This window comes from Rhinopithecus roxellana, chromosome 13, assembly GCF_007565055.1.
Source record: "Rhinopithecus roxellana isolate Shanxi Qingling chromosome 13, ASM756505v1, whole genome shotgun sequence".
NCBI classification, from domain to species: Eukaryota; Metazoa; Chordata; class Mammalia; order Primates; family Cercopithecidae; genus Rhinopithecus; species Rhinopithecus roxellana.
Window position 1 is genome coordinate 59,608,520 of NC_044561.1, and position 18,308 is coordinate 59,626,827.

The following is an 18,308-nucleotide window of genomic DNA, read 5'->3' on the forward strand; positions in this document are numbered from 1 at the left end:
AAGAAAACCTCGCCCAGGCTTATCCATGTGCTGTTGGCACTTATCATGATCTCCAAGATTGTGGTGTGATTGCACAAGTGGAATGCTGCCCGATTCCAGGAAGCACCGTGTAGACTGCTGGCATTGTAGGCTCATCTATTTATGACAAGTTTTGGCCAAAGGCACATAAGAAGCCACACAGTGAATGGCTGGACTGACTGGCCACTCCTTGCAAGGCACCCTGGTATAATTTGCCTCTTCTCTCTCATACCAGGTTGAGGAGACCTAAATGTCTAACAAACACCCACACACCCAAACACCCACTCTTTTCCTCCATACTTTCAATCATGCGTGCCTTCCCACAGCAGACATTTGGGTCCTTCCTCTGAACCTGGCACTATGAAGACCCTAAGGTAAACAACAGCTTTCCATCTGCTATGGGAATATATATGAGACGAACAGTCATAGAAATCTATGAATACGAAATCACAAACTGTGATACATGTTGTGGAAGAAGATAACAGGGTATTGTGAAGAGTGGAACCGGGGCTAACTTCATATAGGGGTGTTCCCTGAAGCCCTCTCCAGGAAGACACATGGTCAAGGAGGGGAAGGAGCTGCCCTGTAAAGGGGTTTGCATGGCAATGCCTTGGAAGTGAAGGACCCCCTCACTTGCGAGGGCACAGGAAGGCCGGCCAGCAGGTCGGGAATGGGGGAGAGGGTGGAGACATGGTCCCCAGGCCAGATGAGGCTGGCCCAGCAGGCCAAGAAAAAGAACTTGCATTTTACTCACTGTGTAGTGGGTTGACTTTGAAAGATTTTCAGCAGGAAGGAACATGAGGGGCATGCTGAAATTTGTGTTTTTAGATCTGCAGAGTGGAAAATTAATGGAAAGGGGACAAAAGTAGAAGCTGCTGAAATGGGCAGCTGAGGGATGATGCAGCCTTGCATTGGTTGCAGTTGTGGAGATGGAAGGAGTGGGCAGGTTGAAGGGTAAACATGGGGGACAACAGGCAGGGCCTGGTGGAGGTTTGGGGTGGGAGATGTGGAAGATATCAGCTAACTCCTCATTTTCTAGAGTGGAAATCAGGTTTCTGGCAGAAACAACTAGGTGGATGGAGGTGCCACTCACTGGGAAGGGGAAAGTTGGAAGCAGAACAACTTTTGTGGGGAGGGAAAGTGGAAAACTCAATATGGGCCAAATTGAGTTTGAGATCTCAGTGTTGGCCTATTCACTGTCACCATATGAGGAGAGAGACATAAACTCACCAGCTCCTCTCTCACTGAGTATATGTTTGAGCGTTTGCATCCAAGTAAAAAGGACAATGAAAACAAATATTCATTGGGCAGTTTCTGGGAGTTCAGCAGGGAGAAGCAACAAGGAAGACAGTGGAACAGAGCCATGGGCAGCATGGCCCCAAGACTGCCTCCCCGCTTCCAATATTTTACTTAGTGGGTACTGGACTTCTGCATCTGTAAAATGGGCAGATCACCTCCCGCACAGAGTTGTCCTGAGGACCGCATGGGATGGTGTAGACCGCGCACTTTAGTCCAGTGTCCGGCACGTGGTAAGTGCTCACTAACTGTGCGCAACTTTTGAGCAAATATTTAATGAGCGCTGCAATCTAATGGGGAAGGCGGACAGGGAGCAAATAGCTTCAAGGGTCATGAGTTGCTGCAGGCCTCAGTCTTACTTTTCAGTTTGCCCCTTAGAGTCGTGAAGTCAGGAGTTCCCCCCTCCTGGGTTAGTGATGGTCTGTTGAACTCTGCTCGGGTGTAGCATCTGTGGTTTGTGTATGGCACCGTTCATTTCTCCATTCTGCTCCAACGTCACCTTATCAGCAGCTCAACAGCAAAACACAGGAGGAGGGCCCCTAACTGAGGCTGTGCACTCACGTCCATGGTTTAAAGAGTCAGGTTCCCAAGGATCGACCCCAACGCCAAACATTCTTAGCTTTTTAGAGGCAGTGATTTTCAAGTTTTTGAGTGACTCTTTCAGTATCTCCTTCCATATCATCTGCAACTGTTTATATTGCTATTCTTGATGGTTTTTCCATTTTAGGCATTATCTGCTGGCTTCTGACTGTAGAAATGAAGATCCTCTTCCTACCCCGACCAGCACAAACACATTTTCTGACTCTCTATCATCCCAATCTATTTGTCATAATTTTGTGAGCTCTATATTCATTGGTTATCTTCATGTGCCTGTGTAGACACCACTGAGTTGGATAGTTTAGAATAACTTCTGCTTTCCTGCACTGTTCTCTGTATTTTGTTTTTTTTTTTTTTTTTGAGACAGAGTCTCGCTCTGTTGCCCAGGCTGGAGTGCAGTGGCCGGATCTCAGCTCACTGCAAGCTCCACCTCCCGGGTTTACACCATTCTCCTGCCTCAGCCTCCCGAGTAGCTGGGACTACAGGCGCCCACCATCTCGCCCGGCTAGATTTTTGTATTTTTTAGTAGAGATGGGGTTTCACCGTGTTAGCCAGGATGGTCTCGATCTCCTGACCTCGTGATCCGCCCGTCTCAGCCTCCCAAAGTGCTGGGATTACAGGCTTGAGCCACCGTGCCCGGCCTGTTCTCTGTATTTTGTAGAATTAACCGTTGTCATATTTTTTTCTTTCACTTTGTTTTCTATGTCTTCTTCATTTATTCCAGCTCTCCCTTGGTTATGTGAAATTCTTATGAATCGTGAATACAATCAAACAGCTCAGGTATTATGCCAATTTCATCTTGAAACGCTTCTCTTCCTGAGGGTTTTTACCATCTCCAGCTGATCAAGGACCAATTGTTCTTAGGTCTGGTGGACAGTTCTGGACTTCAGGTCTTCCTTTATCACCACTCTGGGAATTTCCTCTGCCTATTCTTTTGATTTATATTTACTTCTTTAATTTTTGTTTTGTTTTGTTTTGTTTTGTTTTGAGACAGAGTCTCACTGTTGCCCAGGCTGGAGTGCAATGGCACCATCTTGGCTCACTGCAACCTCTGCATTCTGGGTTCAAACGATTTTCGTGCCTCAGCCTCCCGAGTAGCTGGGACTACAGGTGTGCACCACCACGCTTTGCTAATTTTTTTGTATTTTTAGTAGACACAGGGTTTCACCATGTTTGCCAGGCTGGTCTCGAACTCCTGACCTCAGGTGATCTGCCCACTTCGGCCTCCCAAAGTGCTGGGATTATAGGCGTGAGCCACTGCGCCCAGACTGATTTATATTTACTGATTTCTTTTCTTTTTTTTTTTTTTTTTTTTGAGATGGAGTCTCGCTCTGTCGCCCAGGCTGGGGTGCAGTGGCCGGATCTCAGCTCACTGCAAGCTCCGCCCCCTGGGTTTACGCCATTCTCCGGCCTCAGCCTCCCGAGTAGCTGGGACTACAGGCGCCCACCACCTCACCCGGCTCGTTTTTTGTATTTTTTAGTAGAGACGGGGTTTCACCGGGTTAGCCAGGATGGTCTTGATCTCCTGACCTTGTGATCCGCCCATCTCGGCCTCCCAAAGTGCTGGGATTACAGGCTTGAGCCACCGCGCCCGGCCTACTGATTTATTTTCTAAAATGGTTTCTCACTCTGGGCTCAAGAGATCCTCCTGCCTCTGCTACCCAAGTAGCTGGGATCCTCTGTTTCCTGGATCCCTAAATTTCTTTTTCTGGGTTTACTATCTTATTTTGAATGACTTTTTTTTTTTTTTTTAAGACAGAGTTTCGCTCAGTTGCCCAGGCTGGAGTACAATGACGTGATCTCAGCTCACCGTGCAACCTCCGCCTCCCAGGTTCAAGCAATTCTTCTGCCTCAGCTTCCTGAAGTAGGTGGGATTACAGGCGTGCACCACCACGCCTGGCTGATTTTGTATTTTTAGTAAAGATGAGGTTTCTCCATGTTGGTCAGGCTGGTCTCAAACTCCCGACCTCAGGTGATCCGCCCACCTTGGCCTCCCAAAGTGTTGGGATTACAGGCATGAGTCACCACACCCGGCCTGAATTATTTCTTTGATGATTTTCTCCACTCTGTCTTCTTTTCTGGAACATAGAGTTCTCTCTCTTTTTATTTTTTTGAGACAGGAGTCTCGCTTTGTCGCCCAGGCTGGAGTGCAGTGGGCGATCTTGGCTCACTGCCACGTACACCTCCCAGGTTCAAACGATTCTCCTGCCACAGCCTCCCGAGTAGCTGGGACTACAGGAGACCACTACCACACCTGGCTAATTTTTGTATTTTTAGTAGAGAGGTATCACCATATTGGCCAAGCTGGTCTCGAGCTCCTGACCTTGTGATCTGCCCACCTTGGCCTCCCAAAGTGTTGCTATTACAGGCGTGAGCCACTGCGTCCAGCCCTTTTTTTTTTTTTTTTTTTTTTTTTTGAGATGGAGTCTCACTCTGTTGCCCACGCTGGAGTGCAGTGGCACAATCTTGGCTCGCTGCAACCTTCTGCCTCCCAGGTTCCAACGATTCTCTTTCTCAGCCTGCCGAGTAGCTGGGAGTATAGGTGTGGGCCACCATGCCTGGCTAATTTTTGTATTTTTAGTAGAGACAGGGTTTTACCATGTTGGCCAGGCTGGTCTCAAACTCGTGACTCCAGGTGGTCCACCCACCTTGGCCTCCCAAAGTGCTGGGATTACAGGCGTGAGCCACCACACTCACCAGAGTTTTCTTCGTACATTGGATTTCTTGAACTGCTCATCCTTTTAAAAAATCTTTCCCCTTCATTTTATTTTCTTTGTTCTTTCACTCTACTTTCTGGGAGATATCCTTACCTGTGTCATTTAGCTCTTTTTTTTTTTTTGAGACGGAGTCTTGCTTTGTCACCCAGGCTGGAGTGCAGTGGCCGAATCTCAGCTCGCTGCAACCTCCACCTCCCGGGTTCAAGCGATTCTTCTGCCTCAGCCTCCCAAGTAGCTGGGACTACAGGCATGAGCCACCACGCCCAGCTAATTTTTGTATTTTTGATAGAGACGGGGTTTCACCGTGTTAGCCAGGATGGTCTTGATCTCCTGACCTCGTGATCCGCCCGTCTCGGCCTCCCAAAGTGCTGGGATTACAGGCTTGAGCCACCGCACCCGGCCAAAAAGTCTTCATTTTTAATATGATTCCCCCATCCTTAACTAGGCCAAAAACTCTGTTTTACCTTTCCCTGAAAACAAATCTTCACTGCTCTGCCAAAGAGGGAGTGGGAGGAATGTCTGTGGCTCTAAGTTTTTGTTAAAAAGGCTTTCCAACCATTCCTCCATTTCTCCTGCTTTGGACTTACCTTCAGCCTCACTTTCACAGGTATCCAAGGTTTCTTTCCTCATTGCTGGTTTCAGATTCGTGGTGTTTTTTTGTTTGTTTTTTCTTTTTTTTTTTTTTTAGTCTTCTAAATTATTAGCACTTGTTTATGTACCTTCCATCTTCCAATTTTTTTTTTTTTTTTTTTTTTTTGCTATTTTCTCCTTTCTTGTTTTCTTCAACCTTGTGAATATATGCTTAATTATTTTTTCCCACTGTCATTTTAGTGCAGGTTTTGGAGAGAAACTAAGGTTAATTCATGTGTTCAGTCTGCAATCTCTAACTGAAAATCCATCCATGCACTTGTGAATATGCCCTGACTCATAGAGCAATTAAGCGTCTCTCACTGGTACTGTTTGAGTATCTTGTTCCTCAGTCTCTAGACCACAAGAAGTAACACATTAGAGGAAGAGGATTGCTGGAATTTAGACCTACCCAGAATGGCAAGTGAACTGCATAGGAAGGGACAGAAAAATTATATAAAAAATATGTACAAGCAGAGCAGTCTAAAGCCATTTAGGACAGGGGCAAACAAAGCTCCACACCTCACTGGCATTGTAAATAGTGTGATAATGCAATAACATTAGAAAGTATTATAATAAATGCTCATAATAATGATCCCAAGTCTTCAAAAAAGATCAAATTATGTTTACTGAACCCTAAGAAGCCAGAAAAAATACTAGAAAGATTTATGCAAGGAAAATTACTTATGCTGGGCTGGCTATGGTGGCTTATGCCTGTAATCCCAGCACTTTGGGAGGCTGAGGCGGGCAGATCACCTGAGGTCAGGAGTTCGAGACCAGCCTGACCAATATGGAGAAACCCCATCTCTACTAAAAAAAAAAATTAGCCAGGCATGGTGGTGCATGCCTGTAATCCCAGCTACTCAGGAGGCTGAGGCAGGAAATCCCTTGAACCCAGGAGATGGAGATTGTGGTGAGCCGAGATCATGCCACTGCACTCCAGCCTGGGCAGTAAGAGTGAAACTCCTTCTCAAAAAAAAAAAAAAAAAAAAAAAAGAAAGAAAGAAAAAAGAAAATTATTTATGCTGTGTGATTGTACGGTTTCTTTATAGTTTTAGAAATATTTTCAGCCATGCACAGTGGTTTACGCCTGTAATCCCAGCACTTGAAAGCCTGAGGCAGGTGGATCACGAGGTCAGGAGTTCAAGACCAGCCTGGCCAAGATGGTGAAACCCTGTCTCTACTAAAAATACAAAAAAATTAGCCAGGCGTGGTGGCAGGTGCCTGTAATCCCAGATACTAGGGAGGCTGAGGCACAGAAATGCTTGAACCTGGGAGGCAGAGGCTGCAGTGAGCCAAGATTGCGCCACTGCACGCCAGCCTGGGCAACAGAGTGAGACTCTGTCTCAAAAAAATTTTTCACATATATTATTTCATACATACACACACAAAAAAACTTACTTGGAAAAGAAACTTACTAGGAGACACATGGAATTTCTTCCTTCTTGCAGATTAAAGCTTTGAGTTTCATGGATATTAAGACATTTTCTTCAAAACTACATAGCAGTTCAATGAAAGAGCTAACTCTTCTGCTTCCTAAAAATACTTTGATGATTCAAAACACAAGCTCCCAGTGTCTGGAAAAATCACTTATGCCTGGTAACGTCTATTCCTGGGCTCCACCTTTGCTAATTGTGCCTTCCTCCAGGGATCTGCTTCCTTGTACCCAGTGGCTCCCCCACTACTTCAAAGACCTTCCATTTCCTTGCTGCCAGGGAAAGCAGTGTGGTGGAACCCACCTGGGCCTGCGAGGCCATGCTATGCATGTTACTAGCTGTGTGACCTTGGGCAAGTTTCCTAAAGGGTACTCCTCTCTCAAGGGGGAACTGCAATAGTCCCTACCTTATAAGATTGCTGTAAGGATTAAATGCATATATATATATATATGCATACACACATATATATATACACTCATTTATAGGTATATATTGCTGTAAGGATTAAATGTTTGTGTGTGTGCATATATATATACACACACACATGCATATATAATTATTTATTTATTTATTTATTTATTTATTTATTTATTTATTTATTTTGAGACAGAGTTTCACTCTGTTGCCTAGGCTGAAGTGCAATGGCACGATCTCGGCTCACTGCAACCTCCGCCTCCCGGGTTGAAGCAGTTCTCCTGCCTCAGCCTCCCAAGTAGCTGGGATTACAGGCATGTGCCCCCATGCCCGGCTTATTTTGTATTTTTAGTAGAGACGGGGTTTCTTCCATGTGGGTCAGGCTGGTCTCAAACTCCTGACCTCAGGTGATCCACCTGCCTCGGCCTCCCAAAGTGCTGGGATTACAGGAGTGAGCCACTGCACCCGGCCACATATATAATTCTTTTTTTTTTTTTTTTTTTTTTTGAGACGGAGTCTCGCTCTGTCGCCCAGGCTGGAGTGCAGTGGCCGGATCTCAGCTCACTGCAAGCTCCGCCTCCCGGGTTTACGCCATTCTCCTGCCTCAGCCTCCCGAGTAGCTGGGACTACAAGCGCCCGCCACCTCGCCCGGCTAGTTTTTTATATTTTTTAGTAGAGACGGGGTTTCACCAGGTTAGCCAGGATGGTCTCGATCTCCTGACCTTGTGATCCGCCCGTCTTGGCCTCCCAAAGTGCTGGGATTACAGGCTTGAGCCACCGCGCCCGGCCCACATATATAATTCTTAATATGCCTTAGCAATTATTATTTCCATTTTCCTAACTCTGGGGGTCAAAGAATCTTATTTACCTCATATAACAATCATATATGCAGCACTTTAAACCATTGGCAACTCTGCTATACTCTGTTATAGGTTGTGCGTAGCATATAATTCATGATATTGGTGGGAAGAAAGGGCTGTTTAAATGAAAATACCTCTCAAATGTTTGTGTAGCCGTAGATGATCTTTAATTCTGAAAACCTCTCCTGTCTCCAATTCTGAGGTCATACTCCACCTGTCTCTTCAGGCCTCTTTCTGTTGAGGTTTAGTTTTGTAGTCCCTAAAAGATGCCTTTGTCCTCTTTTTCTGCCCTGCAGATTTTCAGGTTCTGAACACAAGCCCAGTTTCTGCTTCTGATGATCATTTTCAATACAGCGTAAAAAACAGAGCCCTGTTCCACATTTTTACGGCCTCTGCACTTGGCAAAATATTCTTCCCGAATGGCTTCACGTGTGCTCCCTGTCCTCACACCTTTTCAGCTAGGCAACGCTGAGTCATACCTGAGTGGAGGCCGACGCCCCTTTGGAGGCAACTCCAGCCATAAAAAGTCCTGCTTGGAGCTGGTTTTAGTCACAGAGGGCCAAGAAATGGGTTCTGAATGAGGTGCCCCTGCACCTCTGCAGAGCCTGCTGCTGGCCTCCGGGATCTAACTGGGCTCTGATTCACTGTTCCCAACCCCACATCCAGGTAAGTGTGCCCAGCTGTTGTCTGTGCTTCCACCTCAAGATCTGAGTCTCCACTCCTCAGAACCCAGCAGGTTCCGCCTGACAAGGACCTGCAGTCCTTAGCCAGCTGCCACACCCTTGCCAAGGTGTGACTTGGAGTCCTGCAGCCACCTTTGCAGATGTGAAAATTAGCTCCTACTTTCAGCCAAAGCGTTTGGAAAGAAAAGCTTGATCTTTAGCTTTGACCTGGTATTTAAAAAAACCCTTCAAGGGGAACATCACACATGGGGGCCTGTTGGGGCTGGGGGGTTGGGGGAGGGTAAGCATTAGGAGAAATACCTAATGTAAATGATGAGTTGATGGGTGCAGCAAACCAACATGGCACATGTATACCTAGGTATCAAACCTGCATGTTGTGCACATGTACCCTAGAACTTAAAGTATTAAAAAAAAAAACCGTTCACGTGATTTGCTTTCAGAATTGGTGGTTTGCCCTTTGTGCAGCACTGGAATCAATCTTGTTTCTCCTTATTACTTGCGGTACATTCTGCTTCCTCGGACTTTCAAAAAATTAGTGTTAAACTCTTTTTTTTTTTTTTTTTTTTGAGACAAAGTCTCACTCTGTCACCCAGGCTGGAGTGCAGTGGTGCAACCTCAGCTCACTGCAACCTCCGCCTCCTGGGTTCAAGCAATTCTCCTGCCTCCACCTCCTGAGTAGCTGGGATTACAGGTGCATGCCACCACACCTAATTTTTGTAGTTTAGTAGAGGCTGGTCTCGAACTTATGTTGTGATCCACCCGCCTCAGCCTCCCAAAGTCCTGGGATTACAGGCGTGCACCACTGAGCCCGGCCTAGTCTTAACTCTTGATGAGGGAATCCTTGACCCTCTGTGTTTTCACTTTCGGATTTCTTCCTGTTTATCAGATGAATGACCTTGGTACTTTTTGGAGAAAATGACAAAAAGGAGCACCAAGGCCCCAGATGGATGGGAGCTGCAGAAGTGAAAGTGCTGTAGGCTTTGGAGGGTAGATTTGGGGTCTGGGGGTAGATCTGAGTGGGACTGGGGAGGAGTGGGGTGCAATCGAGCCTTTAGACCATGCATGTGTCATGGAAGTCCCTGGTGTAGCCTCCCATGTCTGCATTTCTAGTTGGCCTGGATGACGCATCCCAGTGGTTACTTCTAAGAATAGTCACGGCTAATATTTATCAAGAGCTTAATGGCCGGGCGCGGTGGCTCACGCCTGGAATCCCAGCACTTTGGGAGGCCGAGACGGGCGGATCACGAGGTCAGGAGATCGAGACCATCCTGGCTAACACGGTGAAACCCCGTCTCTACTAAAAATACAAAAAGCTAGCCGTGTGAGGTGGCGGCGCCTGTAGTCCCAGCTACTCGGGAGGCTGAGGCAGGAGAATGGCGTGAACCCGGGAGGCGGAGCTTGCAGTGAGCTGAGATCTGGCCACTGCACTCCAGCCTGGGTGACAGAGCGAGACTCCGTCTCAAAAAAAAAAAATAAAGAGAGCTTACTATGTGGCAGATACTTTGCATGTGTTCTTCCTTTAATTCTCACAATGGACCCTCTGACAATATTATCCACATTTTCAGATAAGAAAACTGAAGTATAGAGAGTTGAAACAACTTGGTCGAGGCCCCACTGCTAGAGTGCTAAGGCTAGGTACAAAGCAAGGTCTGATTCCGACCGTCCTGGGCACAGGAGCCTTGTCTGCTCCACTTGTCCCTCGGAGCGTTGCTCTTGCTGGTCCTCTTCACGCCCCAGCTCTTGTCTCCCACCTACTGCCCCCTCTACTGTCCTGTCACATCCCTGATTCCCCCACCAAAACATATATTTTATGATAGCTACTTTTTATCCTCTGTCTAGTGGGTTGCCCGACAGTCCACAGTCACATTTTGAGAAAGGAGAACTTCCCAGAGTTCAGGAACAGATTTTGGAGTGCCTCTTGCGGTGCTTGTTTCCAAAACTAATATGTTGTGGACCTTCAAAGACACAGCACACACAAGCACACACATACCCTCCTTCCAACATAAATAAACCCACGTGCCACTGGGCATGGTGGCTCACGCCTGTAATCCCAGCACTTTGGGAGGCTGAGGTGGGCGGATCACCTGAGGTCAGGAGTTCGAGACCAGCCTGGCCAACATGGTGAAACCCCATTTCTATTAAAAATACAAAAAATCAGTGGGGCATGGTGGCACATACCTGCAATCCCAGCTACTCAGGACACTGAGGCAGGAGAATTGCTTGAACCCAGCCGGTAGAGGTTGCAGTAAACTGAGATTGCGCCATTGCACTCCAGCTTGGGCAACAAGAGTGAAACTCTGTCTACAAAAAAAAAAAAACACACACACACACAAAAAACACATGCACATAAACTGAAACACACACGAACACACAAACACCCACATGAGCATGCACACAAGCCCCCCACATCAAACTCAAATGCACACAGCAAGCATACATGTAAACCACACACTTGCCACTCCGGCTGCCTCAGCACTGCAGAGCCCCTCTCCTCGGATCCCTGGTGCACACTGAAGGGAAGTAAAACCTACCCAGAGAGGAAGTGAAGCAGTTGGTGAGCTTTTCTGGTGCTCTGCACAGATCCTGGGGCACTAAGCAAACAGCCATCAGTTTCTGGAGCTGTTCCGAGGTAACTGGGGTCCTTTTGGAGCTCTGGGCTGATGAGGTTCAGAGTGGTAGCTGGGAAGTCTGGGGTTTGGGCTTGGTTCACCTACGCCTCTCCCTGTCCCTATCTGAGATGGGTCTGAGACTCTCAGTGGAGGAGTAACAGGCTTTCTCCCCAGCAGGCTTTTGAAAATGGGCCCAAGGGCATTTTCTCAGGACCACAGATGCATGTGGCCTCCACTCTGTCACCCAGGCTGGAGTGCAGGGGCGCAGTCTCAGTTCACTGCAATTTCTGCCTCTTGAGTTCAAGTGATCCTTGTGCCTCAGCCTCCCTAATAGCTGTGATTACAGGCGTGTGCCACCACGCCCGGCTGATTCTTGTATTTTTAGTAGAGACGGGGTTTCACCGTGTTAGCCAGGCTGGTCTTGAACTACTGACCTCAAGTGATCCGCCCGCCTCAGCCTCCCAAAGTGTTGGGATTATAGGCATAAGCCACCACGCCCAGCCTCCCTTCTTCTTAGTCTGGAAGCAAACTAATTTGTGAAGTTTTCATGCCTCCTCTTTTAAAAGTAAAAGGAAGGCTGGCCAGAATGGTGAAACCCCGTCTCTACTAAAAATACAAAAATTAGCCAGGTGTGGTGGCGGGCGCCTGTAATCCTAGCTACTCAGGAGGCTGAGGCAGGAGAATCGTTTGAACCCACGAGGCAGAGTTTGCAGTGAGCTGAGATCCTGCCATTGCACTGCAGCCTGGGCAACAGAGCAAGACTCCATCTCCAAAAAAAAAAAAAAAAAAAAAAAAAAAAAGGAAAAGGAAAAATTTGTGGAGGAGAGAAGATGAAGTAGATATAGCAATACATTGTGAACAGGGATTGTTTTTTCTAGTATTCAACCAGGCGGGTCTTGACCAGCATTAGATAAACTTCTGTCTGGCAGCCTGGAAAAGTTCACAGTTGCTGGGACACAAATGCTTTTGGGGTCCTTCTTGGAGAGGATGGAGTTGAAGATTTGGGAGCTTGATGGCCTTTGTTATGCGTCACCAGGGAGACAGGGACAAGGGGCAGGGCTGTTGATGGAGAATGCTGCATGGGATAGGTTGGATGGTGACGTAGAAGTCACCATGCTCCTGCCCTAAAGATTTTAGTAGCAGGCAAACGCTGTGGTCAAAAAAGAGAGTCAAGGACTTAATGAAGTTAAAGGGATTCTTCTGAAGTCCAGCACTCTGATTTTGGGGTTACAGCTTCTACAATAACTGCATATTACTGATACTAGTTCATTCTTAAAATTTTCTTTGGTATCTGATATACTACAGAATAACTGAGCTGGAAAGAGTCTTGGATATTAAAATGATTTAATGAGCAGCAAACTTTCTATTTTTGTCATATCCTTGCAGCACCTCTATTTACTTAATATTTTTCTTTTTTTTTTTTTTGGGACGGAGTCTTTGCTCTGTCACCCAGGCTGGAGTACAGTGGCGCAATCTCGGCTCACTACAAGCTCCACCTCCTGGGTTCACACCATTCTCCTGCCTCAGCCTCCCGAGTAGCTGGGACTACAGGCACCCACTACCACGCCCGGCTAATTTTTTTGTATTTTTAGTAGAGACGGGGTTTCACCGTGTTCGCCAGGATGGTCTCGATCTCCTGACCTTGTGATCCGCCCAGCTCGGCCTCCCAAAGTGCTGGGATTACAGACTTGAGCCACTGCGCCCGGCCTTTGATAATCCTTTCTAATGCTAATGCTCTGAAATACCAAGATGCTGCACCTTGGTGTGGCCACTGAATGATTGTGCTGTGCAAGGTACTCAATAGACACTGTCGGTTCTGGGGCAATTTCTTGTATTCTTTATTTGCTTATTTCCTTCACCTGTTATTATTATTTTTTTCCTTCTGAAATGTCTGTTATTTGGGTGTTGGATTTCCTCAACCAATAATCGTCTCATTTTCCTTTCTCCTATTTTGCTTTACTTTTAAAAATATTTTCTTTAAATTCATTTTTAATGTTGCTAGTAAATTTTTAAACATTTGGCTTTCCTATTTTTAATTTCTGAAAGTTCTTTCTAATTCTCTATTTTTTTATTACCTCCTATTCCTGTTTTACACACACAATGTTTTATGTGTTTAAGGATGTTAATTACAGTTCTTTCAGATTTTTCTTTTAGTTCCCGTGTTGCTTTATTTCCTCTCGGTTCCTTACCTCTGTGTGTTTTCTTTTGGTTTCTTTCTCAGGCTGAAGCCTTTCTTCAAATGTCTTATGCTCTTGTGCTCTCTGGTTATATTTGCTATTTATTTATTTATTTATTTATTTTAACTTTAATCCATTTTAATCCATTTTATATGAGTCTCTCTCTCTCTCTCTCTCTCTCTCTCTCTCTCTCTCTCTCTATATATATATATATATATATATATATATTTTGTTTTGTTTTGTTTTGTTTTGAGATGTAGTCTCACTCTGTTGCCAGGCTGGACTATAGTGGCGCAATCTTGGCTCACTGCAACCTCTGCCTCCTGGGTTCAAGCAAGTCTCCTGCCTCAGCCTCCCGAGTAGCTGGGATTACAGGCACACGCCACTATGCCTGGCTAGTTTCTGTGTTTTTAGTAGAGACAGGGTTTCACCATGTTGGCCAGGCTGGTCTTGAACTACTGACCTCGTGATCTACCTGCCTCGGCCTCCCAAAGTGCTGGGATTACAGGCATGAGCCACCACACCCGGTCTTAGTTACTTTGAAATATACATAATATTGTCGCTAAGTATAGTCACCCTAGTCTACTACGAAACATTCAAACTTACTTCTTCTATCTAACTGTAAGTTTTTGGTTTTTTTTTCCTGGGAGTGGGGCAGATAGGTCTCACTCTCACCCAGGCAGGAGTACAATGGCACCATCACCGCTTTCTGCAGCCTTGACCTCCCAGACTCAAGCGATCCTCCCACCTCAGCCTGCTGAGTAGCTGGGAGTACAGGTGTGCACCACCACACATGGATAATTTTTATTATTATTTATTTATTTATTTTGAGATGAAGTCTCGCCTTTTCACCCAGGCTGGAGTGCAATGGTGTGATCTCAGCTCACTGCAACCTCCGCCTCCCGAGTTCAAGTGATTCTCCTGCCTCAGCCTCCTGAGTAGCTGGGACTATTGATTAAAGCGATGGGAGCTAATAAATTGTGTTCCAGCCCAATGCATTATGTGCCTGTAATATTTACTGGTTCTATAAAAAACACTAGTTAATATCTTTCAGAAGGATAACCAGTATTATTATATGTAAAAATAAAAGTAGGTTGCTCAAAAAGTTAAATAGAGAATTGCCATGTGACTCAGCAATTGATTTTCTAGGTATATGCCCAAGAGAATGTTCAAACTAATCTTACATACAAATGTTCACAGCAGGATCATTCATTAGAGCCAAAAAAGTAAAAACAACCCCAAATGTTTATCAATGAATGAAGAAATCTGCAAAATGAGGTATATACCCTCAATGGAATATTATTCATCCATTAAAAGGAATAAAATACCATTAATGTCACAACATAAATGAAACTTTAATATATTACATTAAGTAAAAGAAGCCAGATACAAAAAGCTGCATGTTGCCAGAGATTGCAAAAGCCACATACAGGTTCACGCCACTATGCCTGGCTAATTTTTGTATTTTTAGTAGACACGGGGTTTCACCATGTTGGTCAGGCCGGTCTTGAACTCCTGACCTCATGATCTGCCTGCCTCAGCCTCCCAAAGTGCTGGGATTACAGGTGTGAGCCACTGCGCCTGGCCAATGATTTTTAAAGTTTTTTTAGAGATGGGGTCTTGCTTTGTTGCCCAGGCCAGTCTTCAGCTTCTAGGCTCAAGTGATCCTCCTGCCTCGGTCTCTTGAAGTTCCTGTCTATTTGTACCCATAACCAACTTCTCTTCATCCCCTGCATCTACCTCAACCCTTCATAGTCTCCGGTGTCTATCTTTCTATTCTCTATGTCTATGGGATCAACTTTCTTAGCTCTCACATATGAGTGGGAACATATGGTGTTTGTCCCTCTGTGTCTGGCTTATTTCATTTAACATTATGTCTTCTAGTTCCGTGCATGTTGATGCAAATGACGTGATTTCATTTTTAACGGCTGAGTAGTATTCCATTGTGTATATATGCCACATTTTCTTTCTTTTTTTAAAAAAACTGGCTTTTGCTTTATTGTGTAATTTACACAGGAGAATCCCAAATTCCACACTTGGTTTCTCTCTTCTGCCTTCATTATTCTTTCAATATGTATGTCAACAGAGATCATTTCTCCCAATAGCATATGTGGTTTGATCCTCAACCAGGACACACAGGCCCTACAAAATTCCAGTCCTCCAAGACGGATGCCTGGGCCCTTCCATTTGACCGCACCCATGTCTGTTTGTATGGGGGCTCTGCCCTGGTCCTGTCACCCCTGAGGCGTCCTTAGGGTACGAATGCCAAACAGGCCCTGTGTGATGTGTCAACTCTGAATAAATACAAGAGGCTGCTAGGAGCCCCCAGCTGAGGACTGAGAGACAGGCTGTATCTGGACTCCATTTCAAAGAATGCTGTGATCCATTAGCAATGTCTGCCATGGGAATACCCATTAGAAGTACCTGGAAGGAGGATTTTGGGGAATGGGCTCAGAAAGGAACAAGGTGTGTCTGTTCCATTCTTGCCTTAGGTGGCTGTTCTGCCACCCAGGCTGTGCTGTCTCAGTGGCCGGGTGGCTGAGGAGGAAGTCTGAAGGCCACAGAGTTGCAAGTGGCTTCCCTGGGGCCTGCAGGAACAGCATAGGCCCCAAGCTAGAGGAAGCTTGGAGGGGCACCCACACTGGGTCCTGTGGGGCTTTGCATACTGCAGGCCACCCTGGCATTAGCTCCTTTTCCTCTGGAGTCCATCTCATCTGGGAGAAGACAGCTGGCTGGCCTCAGAGCATTAGATGCAACTCAGGGATAAAAACATTTTTACGGCCGGGCGCGGTGGCTCAAGCCTGTAATCCCAGCACTTTGGGAGGCCGAGACGGGCGGATCACGAGGTCAGGAGATCGAGAACATCCTGGCTAACACGGTGAAACCCCGTCTCTACTGAAAAAAATACAAAAAAACTAGCCGGGCGAGGTGGCGGGCGCCTGTAGTCCCAGTTACTCGGGAGGCTGAGGCAGGAGAATGGCGTAAACCCGGGAGGCGGAGCTTGCAGTGAGCTGAGATCCGGCCACTGCACTCCAGCCCGGGCGACAGAGCGAGACTCCGTCTCAGACAAAAAAAAAAAAAAAAAAAAAAAAAAAAAAAACATTTTTACATGGTACGGACACAGAAATGGGCTTTACCTCCGAATAAACTTAGAAACTTTCCATCCGAACTAAAAGGGTGTATCTTCTATATGTTGCCAAGAAACCTAAACTGAGTACAAGGACAATTTTACTTTAATCAAGTTCCAGAATGAGGGTACTCAGCTTCGAAAAGCAGTTTGTAGCAGAAGATGCGAGGGTGTGTGTGAAGCCATGTTTCTAGAATATGCCAAAGGAAACACACACAGCCCCAGCTTGGCCTTTTGCCAGCCCTCAATGCTGCTCTCTACTGGGGGCAGGCGGCTACTTCGTCCAGCTGACTCAGGAATGTAATGCTCCTAAATTTTTGCATTTTTAGTAGAGATGGGGTTTCACTGTGTTGGCCAGACTGGTCTTGAACTACTGACCCCAGGTGATCTGCCCACCTTGGTGTCCTGAAGTGCTGGGATTACAGGCGTGAGCAACTGCGCCTGGCCTGGATGCTTTCTTGAGGATCCTTTCTGTTGCCGCTTCTCCTGCATTTTCTCAAAGGCCGCCCGGGCCAGGGTCCACTTGTCCAGGCCGTGCCGCTTCTCCTCTTCGTTCTTTGTGCTCATTCCCATTGCTTCCAGGAGTTTCGCTTTGTCTTTGTCCTTCTTTTTCTTCTTCCACTTGGTCACTCTGAGCTCTGCGACTCCTTTCGGTTTTAGGAGTCCTTTTTGGACCGGCTCGTAGGCCTCCACGACACTCCCCAGTGCTTTGGTAGATGGACTTGCCACGTTTTCTTTATCCATTATCTGTTGGTGGACACTTGAGTTGTTTCCATATCTTTGCTATTGTGAATAGTGCTGCAGTAAACATCCGAGTACAGGTATCTCTTTGACATACTGATTTCCTTTCCTTTGGAGAGATACCCAGTAATGGGATTGCTGGATTGTATGGGAGTTCTTTTTTTTCTTTTTTTTTTTTTTTTTTTTTTTTGAGACAGAGTCTCGCTCTGTCCAGCCCAGGCTGGAGTGCAGTGGCACGATTTCAGCTCACTGCAACCTCTGCCTCCCAGGTTAAAGCAATTCTCCTGCCTCAGCCTCCCATGTAGCTGGGACTACAGGTGCCGGCCACCATGCATGGCTAATTTTTTTGTATTTTTAGTAGAGACGGGGTTTCACCTTGTTGGTCAGGCTGGTCTCGAACTCCCGACCTTGGGTGATCCACCCACCTCAGCCTTCCAAAGTTCTGGGATTACAGGTGTGAGCCACCATGCCCAGCTGATTGTATGGTAGTTCTATTTTTAGTTTTTCGAGAAATATCCATACTGTCTTCCATAGTGGCTGTACTAGTTTACGCTACCACCAGTGGTGTATAGGAGCTCCTTTTCTCTACATCCTCACCAGCATGTTATTTTTTGTCTTTTAAGTAATAGTCATTTTTTGAGATGGGTTGAGATGATCTCATTGTAGTTTTGATTTGCATTTCCCCAATGATTAGAAAAAATGTTGGCTGGGCCTGGTGGCTCAGACCTGTAATCCCAGAATGTCAGGAGGTAGAGGCAGGAGGATCGCTTGATCCCAGGAGTTTGAGACCAGCTACAGCAGCATAGTGAGAGCCTGTCTCTACAGAAAAGGAAAAAAAAAAAATAGCTGGGTGTAGTGGTACCACACTTAGGAGGCCAGGGTGGGAGGATTCCTTGAAACTGGGGGGTTGCAGCTGCTGTGAGCTGTGAACGCCAACCAGGTGGACTCACGCTACTGCACTCCAGCTTGGGCAACAGAGTAAGACCCTGTCTCCAGGAAAAAAAAA